We start from the raw sequence: 9045 nt of genomic DNA, 5'->3' as shown, positions 1-9045 counted from the left end.
AATTCTTTGCCGTATCCAACGTGAGAGCCAGGTAAACAAACACACAGTGTCATTTACAACTAAACATTGCTCTCAAGAATGTTTTAAAAAATATTTGAAGCGAGAAATAGACGATGCAGTAACAGAAAATGTATTCTATTTTCACCAACACTTCAACACCCTTCCTTCTTGTGTTGGGGGACGCCCAGCACAACACTTGTTGTGGTGTAATTGACACTTTCACAACTGTAAGCAAGGAAATACTTTGTTTTGTTTTTAGTTTTGAGTCAAATTTTTAATTTTATTGAGAAGCCGTGTAATAAGCGGGATAATGTCGGGCTGCACGGTCGTTATCGAGAAATAAAGGTCCCGACAGGCTGATGACCCATTATTATATCAGCCTGAGTGAAGGGACCTTTATTTCTCGATAACGACCGCGCAGCCAGACATTATCCCTTACCTAATGGATAAAGGCTCATCACTGTGCTGGTCAGTCATTTACCTGGATGAGCTCCTGTCAGCGTCCTCAGGACCAGGTTCAGGGGTGGAGATGTAAACAGGGTCTCCTTCCTGAATGGGGAGGTACAATGCATGAGACCGATGTACATAACACTAATGTTTACATTTCACCTCTTTGGAATGAAACCTTTATTTTCTGTTAGAAGATCAGAAAAGGGGGTTATGAATACAGTGATAAACCTGCAGCAGTGTCTTAAACAGAGGCCATAGCATTTTATTGTATTATTGTGGGCTCGCTGGAAGCGAGCACACGTATGTTATCTTCATTATTTATCTATCAAGTTCTCCTAAAAAATTACGTAATCTAACAGTCAAATTCTCCTAAAAAATTACGTAATCTATCAGTCAAGTTCTCCTAAACAATTACGTAATCTATCAGTCAAGTTCTCCTAAAAAATTACGTAATCTATCAAGTTCAAGTTCTCCTTGACAGTACAAAGGCAGGGCCCTTAGCCAATGAGGTGCAGCTTCTTCTTCTTGTATCATCGTCCTTGACGATTGGTTGGCGACATTTTATTTCACAAGATTTCTTGTTACTTAGGGGAGTTACAAAGGGTAGATCTTTGTGCCCATACATGGTGTTACATGCCAGCCCACACTGTTCCGTAGGAACAGTATTTCTAGTATTTCTAGTAGGATTTACAGCAGTTATTTCTAGCATGTTTGAGTGTTTCTGTGAAATGTTCTTACTTTATCCAGCCTTCTAATTCATGTTAACTGATTTGTAACTTCTGTGTGAGTGAGCAGACAAACGCTATCACATTTCCTAATATTGATGACTATGGCAATCCGGTACACTTCCCCTTCTTGAGATTCTTACTCCCTTTTCCTGTGGAAGCTCTTGACCTCCTAACTGCTGTCAACTCCATTGACGCGTCATCTTAGGTCACCAGCTAGGTCATTGAGTGAACTGCTTATCAACTAGTTAGCTATAATGGAGTCTCATGTCATTTTCTGGTTCCAACATATTCTTCAGGTGCCAGTATGAAAATACTACTTTCACAGAGATATATAGTTACAAAAAGGTCAAATACATTTAGTTTTTCCTGTAAGCTCTGGGATTCTGCCTGGTAACTCATCCACAACTTCACAAGGGACTGTGTTTCATGTGCCTCTTGACAGAGTCTGTGGACATGGCAATGAGCCGATCCTCTTTTGTAGTTGTTAAGCATGTAAGTACTTTTGGATTCGAAGAATATGACCTCCTCAAAGGACCACTGATAATGGTGATGATTTAATTCCCCTGTCCTCAAATACAATACGAAAATATTGAAAATTACAACAATTTCACTTCCCTAAAATACTGAATTCATGATCAGGGACCTGAATTACACTGCAAGTAAAAAAACTCACTGTAAAATTCCTTGGGGTGCCGTCCTGGTTCTTTAGAATCTTAACCCTCTGATCGCTTTCTGTCATGCAGAGGAAAAAGCTCTTGATGTTTGCCTGACACTGTAAGAAAACAATAATGACATATGAGCAGTGCAATGATACAACAACAATAAAAATACTATACTTATTTGTATATGAGATTTAAGAGACGTAAGTGTGAATATTATGAAAGAAAAAGTAGAGAAACAAGAATTAGATCTATACAGTGCCTATTATGAACTGTTCTACATTGAGTACGAGTTCATGCTGCTTGTGTTAAAGTAAAAAACATTGTTGCCCGCCCATCTGACCACTTAACACAGCAGCCCACTAACACTTCTGAGATTTTCCAGTGGGCCCTGGCCCATAAAAGTTTGAGAAGCACTGCACTGCAGTACACGCACTGCAGGGGTTCTCAAACCTTTTTAGGCCGTGACCCCCAAAATAAACATATTTGAACTGGTGACCCCCACCCTGAGAAGCACTTGGAATTGTATAGGTAATAGGTATTACATTTAATGTAACTCGGTTCTGGGGATAAATATTGTGAAAATGGCAGATCTACATGCTCACAACGCCTCGCGTTGCAAGTCGTTGTGAGCACGTAGATCTGCTATTTTCACAATGTTCGCCTCTAGCTTACTTAATATTTGACAGTTTGGCCAGTTTGGTATTAAAAACAGTCTTGAAAGTCCTTAAATTGTCACTTGTCACATGTGCAGATACCCTGTATACACGTATACTGTGTGTTGGTTTGTTTACCGTTGAGTGAGAAAAATAAATTACATTAACCTAATCATCTGGGGACCCCACAAAATAATTTGGGGACCCCAAGTTTGAGAACCACTGACTTACTGCTTTGTTCTGCCTCAGAGCCACAAGGTCTTCCTGAGCTCTGAACTTGTCTGCCAGGACCTGGTGTCTCTCTCTCCAGTTGAGGCACTCGCTGGTACGCTCCTGTCTCTCCTGCTCAGCCAAACGTCTCTCCTGGTCTGCCTCGCGCTGAGCTTGGTTGGCCTTCTTGCTCTGGTCCTCTGACACCATGGCCCTGCGCCTGGAGTTCTCCTCTCTGTGAGGTACACACGCACGCACGCACGCACGCACGCACACACGCACGCACGCACGCACACGCACGCACACACACAGTAAATCATAGCAAAGTGGGTCCAAGTTTTGCTCCTAATTACGTGTTTTGCATGTTATCTCTGTTTTAATTTTCTTTCCAGTTTCATGATCTAACAGCAGAGATTCCTTAGTATTCTTCACATATTTATTGTTCAGATGCTCAACATCCTCTTGTAGTTGTAGTACTATTCTCTTATAACTTCATCAAATAGATAATAATATTAATATGAAGCCATGTCACTCCCCATCTCTCTCTCCCTGTTTCCAGAGCCTATGTCATATGCGCCTGGACCGCTAGGTCAATGGGTGCCCCCATATTTTTTTATATGTTTTTTATGTTTCTTTTATTTGAAAGTGAAATACAAGATGTCCGACCGAAGTGGTTAAAAGGTGATAGTATCAGATGCCAAAAGAGAAGTAGAAAGTGCTCTGTAGAAACAGCCGAGTATGCGGTTTGTAAGGCCAAGTCAAACTTATTTCACATCAAACATTTATTTTAGTGATGCCTCATTCATACAGGTTGTATTTGCGCTGAAAGATTCACCTTGTTTAGAAAACATATTCCGTCCCTTCCTTGCCTCATTATAATGACAAACAGCAGTTTAAACGAATCATGTGAAAAAAACGCTCCCAGTGTGTAGGCACCTGAACACTTAACCAAAATAGATGCTCTGACCACCTCAGAGCTGTATTACTCACTTCTCTTTAACTTGGATGTTTTCTTCTGTGAGTTGTCTCAGCTTGTGTCTGAGCTCATCTCTTTCTCCTTCCAGTGTCCCTTTCTCCTCCATCAGAACCCGCTTCTCCCCGGACACTCGTTCCAGCTTCAGCTTAGTTTCAAAGTAGTTCTTCTCTGTTTGTGCAAGCAGTAGCTGTACATCTGTGTGCTACAAGAAAAGACAGAAGGCCACAATGTTATCACAAGCTATAAATGAAGTAATCATCACATGATTGTTATTATTCTATTTGCTGTAAATAGAAGTGGTTGAGAGAGCGGCAGATGGCAAAATGTCACTGCGAAATGAATTCAACCCTAGAAAAGAACAAGTACAATGCAAAAAGAAAATAAATAGACATATACATACTTTTGTATGTACGTAAGTGAAGATCTCAATGTCTATAGACTAAAGTGATGACTGTTTCAAGTCAAACAGGCAGGATTGAGCTCTGAGTTAGTATTGAGTTACAACTTGTACTTAAGTTATTACTCTGCATCGTTACTAGCAACACAGGAATGGATATCATGAGTGTTATGGTGTGTGTGTGTGTGTGTGTACTGTGTATGATTGCTAATATACATACTGTATATTTAGCCCTACAAAGGCAGAGTGCAGTAACTACGTTTTCGGACACACTGACTTATTTGTGTCGCTCAAAGGTCAAATTAGCCTCATGATATTGGGGGGTAAACAATTAGCTCAAGAACGGATATACAGTACTATCAGTAATCTCACTTTTATGCCCTTATCTCATTTGGCTGATCAGCTGTAACACTTTTAAAGGTGATACACCGTGCATTTAAAAAGTATTTATGTCATATTGTTTATGTCCCAAAAACGTTTTTCAAAAATTTTGAGGCTAAATTACCACTCCTGAATAGAGAGACTCTCTCATTTTTGAATGGCTCTCAGAGCATTTCGGCTGCAGTACCACCTTTGGCCTGAACTGCGCCACCCCCTTCAAAATCTTTTTGAAAAAACATTTTTTTTTTAATGATGACGTCACAATCGGCAGATGACGTAACAATCGGCAGCAAATCTGGACAGCCTGTTTTGAGAACCTGTGGGATACTTTTAACCTTCGCCTTCTCAAAACCAGAGAAAGACACAACGGTCAGAAATGGGACTTTGTGAGGATAGAAGGTGCTAGTGGGACCCCAAAAAAAGGTTTTAAAATAGGAAAAGTGAAATTTCATGGTGTATCCATTTTTTTGTGAAATTCTTGTACGTAGTTACTGCAATCTGCCTTTGTAGGGTAGTATAGTGGAGAGAGAGAGTAGAGGAGTGACATGCAGCAAATGGTGTTTGGCTGGCCGGGAATCGAACTGGGGACTTGGTGTTAGGCGTCAGAGCTCATGTGGTACGCACCCTAACCACTCTCCTATCGGGTCACCCCATAATTGGGATGTAATTAGGATTTTGAGTGTCAATGACCCTTCTTGCTTTTGTGAGCTCACACTGTGTGTGTGTGTGTGTGTGTGTGTGTGTGTGTGTGTGTGTGTGTGTGTGTGTGTGTGTGTGTGAGAGCGCGTGCGTGCGTGTGTGGGTGTGTGTGTGTGTGTGTGTGTGTGTGTGTGTGTGTGTGTGTGTGTGTGTGTGTGTGTGTGTGTGTGTGTGTGTGTGTTGTGTTGTGTGTAACCTCTTTTTTAAGATGCTGCAGTTCGTCGTGCAGTCTGTTCCTCTCTACCGCTGTCTGTTCCAAATCCTGCTTGCTGTTCAAGAAGCGGGCCTCTGTCAGAGCTCTGGTCTTCTCTGCCTCCTCTCGAGACGCGTCGGCCTGCTCTGCCGACCGCGAACACAGCGTCGCCCGCTGCTGACTCTGGTACTGCTTCTGCTTTGCCTGGCAGTGGTTGAGGAAAGAGAAAAAGAGAGAAAGAGAAGGGAGAGCAGACATATACATATAATAAAGACAGAGCATCTGAGCCTCTCAGAGTTACATGAACTCTAACACTGGAGTTTGCTGTGAGTAGGCCTATACAATAATGAACAGGGTAATAGAAGAAAGAGTAGAGGCTATTGGCATTGTTTTAAGATGAGGAGGTATTTTGCATGGAATATTTGAATGAAGCAGGTCATGAATGTCGGTAGAATAAAAGATCAGCAATAAAGACTCAGACTTGAATCAGAGTCAAATAACTCGGCTTCAAGTCAGACGACTTGCGCCTGAGTCATGTGACTTGGGTCCTGCAGGACACCTCTTTTTTAAGATTTCTATTTGACATTTTCTATGCTTTATTTCAGATTATGGGTCAGTATAGAGAGACAGGAAAGGGAGACAGTGGATTTGAACCCAGCTCCTTGTGCTCAAAGGGAGCTTATTGTCTGTGCACTAAATGGCTGAGCCACCAGCCACCCCAGGGCGTACCTCTTTGACCTGTGCCTGCAGTTCCTGGTTCAGGTTCCTCAGGTTCCTCATAGTCAGCTCATTCTCTGTACGCATCATGATCCTCTCCATGTGGATCTCATTAGATAAATACTTGTTTTCCTTCCTCAGATCCTCACATTCCTTGGGGAAATATCATGCCACACACAGTGATCAAATACAACAACTTACATTTTTCCTCTCTGTGTTTTATATAAAATCCTCTGCACTTGCTTACGGCAGTGCATTGAGAGGCTGTTGAGAGTGACTGAATCCTCTATACTTAGTTCACCATGGTCGGCTCTGTACTTTGTCCCTCTACACCAAATCTTTTCGCCAGAAAATAGGCGATCTACAAGCTCACAACATGCCACGTTGCGACTTTTGACGCATTAACAAGCTTGTATTCATCCCAGAATAGGGATGCTTGGGTTCAAGTGGTTAAAGCGAACAGTTGATACACGTCAAAGTGTTTAGCTGACAAAAGAGCAGGTTCAGACACCTGCACTTTGACTGGTCACATAAGTGAAGGACACACCTGATTTGGTTGTGCAGTTCAAACTTGTGACTTTGCATTACAGGACAGGTCTCCGCATACTGGCACAGATAAAATGTCAAGGGCACGCACACACACACACACACGCGCACACACGCACGCACGCACGCACGCACGCACGCACGCACGCACGCACGCACGCACGCACGCACACACACACCACATCATTTCTTACCTTTCTTTTCCTCACTAGTTCTCCTTGGAGGTGGTTGATTTGAAGGAAGGACCCGCCATTGTTGCTGAGGGCACTGATCGGCCGGACGGCTCTCACTGGCCTCCGGCACGGCCTCGGCAACACGCTCACCTCCTCCAGCTCCACCACTCCTCCCCCCTTGCCGAAGTTGCCGAACCTCACTCCATTGACGTTGCTGCTGCTCATGGAGAAAGACTTGTCCAGCGAGGTAGATCTCCCCGCAGAGGAAGACAAGGTCTGCAGGTCTCCGTGAGATGTGGCCCGTAGGGACATATCGAAGGGCAGGACCGGGCACCGGTCCCAAGATTTCTGCCTTCAGGTGTAATGGTGCTCAGAATGCAGAAGAGACTCTACTCTGCAAGGATAACCTAAATGAAGGTTGTCCGGTTTCATGTTTGCTTCCCCAGGCGGATCCTATCCCTCGTGGGGCATCATTTATCATTCATTAGGTAACATGATAGGCTAGTTTTTGCGATAGAAGAGAGCGAGAAAGAGTATTCACAATCTAGAGACAGCTTCCAGTGAGTGCTGCCTAGTGGTGCTTAATTACTCACAAGCTGCAGAGACAGTTTCAGTGCTCGCAGGACCACCACACACTTTTCATGCAATTGTTCAAAGGGTTTCATAAAGGTATTGACAGATACTAAAACAACCATAGATGAAGCCAGTAAATGACAGCAGAATAGCTGAAAATACGAAAATATTATTAAAAACGTACTATGGAGTAAAATCTGCATATACAAAAACATTTATTGTTAAGAACAAATCATATAAAAGCCTGGCTGTAAAAGTATTTCTATTCAAAGATCAACCATAGCGTACAATATCTCTCTACATACTAGCCACCTCAGTAGAGACTACGTACTGTAAGTTCTAAATTCTCATGACTAGGAAAGTGTGTCTAATCAGCTTCCAATAAGGTCCTGTCTGTTATTGTATTCTTGAAATCCATTGTGAGACCCATTATTCTCACACACTAGGCTTATTGATTTTATTTGACCTTTATTTATTTACTGGTAAAATCATGTTGATACAAGATCTCTTTTTCTATGTTGCCTTGTCAGGAGTAGCAACAGTACAGACAGTTCAACAAAAAACAATATAACACGAAAACAACACATTAAAAACTAAATTACCGTGTACCAACAATCATAAGGCACCGATAGTAGCAGCTGTATAATAAGAAAACTCGAAACCCTAACTGGGGAAGCAGTCACAAGTGCAGATAGAGTTTGCCATTAAATCAGACATTAAACTTTTAAAAGACCTAAACGAGATCAGTTCCTTGCCCTGTCTGGGACTGTCATTCTGCTGCTTCAAACCAGGGCAGGACAGACACCTTTCTTCCAATCTGATTAAAATAAACCCGATTGAAGGTTTTGGATCAAGTGTTTACATGTGGTGACTGGTGAGATAAATCCATTTTGGTGTTTGATCGGGTTGTAAAAAGGTGTAGACCACCCCACTGCCCCCGATTAGAATTTAAATTGGGTTGCTCTTGATCGGGTTTATTTAGGTGTAGGTCTATACATGGAGAATTTTAATCAGGTTTATTTTAAGGGTTAGTTTTAACCCAATTAAAAGTGTCCATGTAAATGCAGCTAGTGTCACACAACCCCCACCCCCATACAGTTTCATATCGCTGTCAGGCGGACCACGACTTTTTACTAAATGGATAGAAAATAACCTGTGTTCACTTCCAATTGATCCAATGTAGTTGTTGTTGTTAATACTTTTAATTAATTAAATACATTTATAATCACATAGACCCACTTTCAACCTGGTCTCCCTATTTTGGACAAAGAAATTCTCACAATGCATCACATAGTGACATGTTGTGAGCTTGTAGGTGTCTATTTTTGCTACTTTCGCATGACACTGTCATACAACAAAGTATAATAAAATAGGCCTATCAATATTTCATGCCTGGGTGCAGTTATATGATGTATTACGTTAAAATGTGTATACTGTTTGACACAAATGTATTCTGAATTATAAATAGTGAGTGTAACAGAGCTGTCAGTCATGTCTAGAGACAACACTGCTGGAAATCTTCATATTAAAACGCAAGATTAACCCAGAGCAGAGCACTGTCCATGCTTGAACAGGAACACTGTGTCCTTGACACCAAGACAACCAGCCAATCAGCTGATAGCTGGCAGGATGTCCCTCATGCAGTAACAAGTAACAACTGGAAAACTGGTGCAGGGGATTTGTAGTA

The sequence above is a fragment of the Nannobrachium achirus genome (assembly GCF_963921795.1).
Source record: "Nannobrachium achirus genome assembly, chromosome: 11".
Classification (NCBI taxonomy): Eukaryota; Metazoa; Chordata; class Actinopteri; order Myctophiformes; family Myctophidae; genus Nannobrachium; species Nannobrachium achirus.
Note: the sequence above shows the minus strand (reverse complement) of the source record.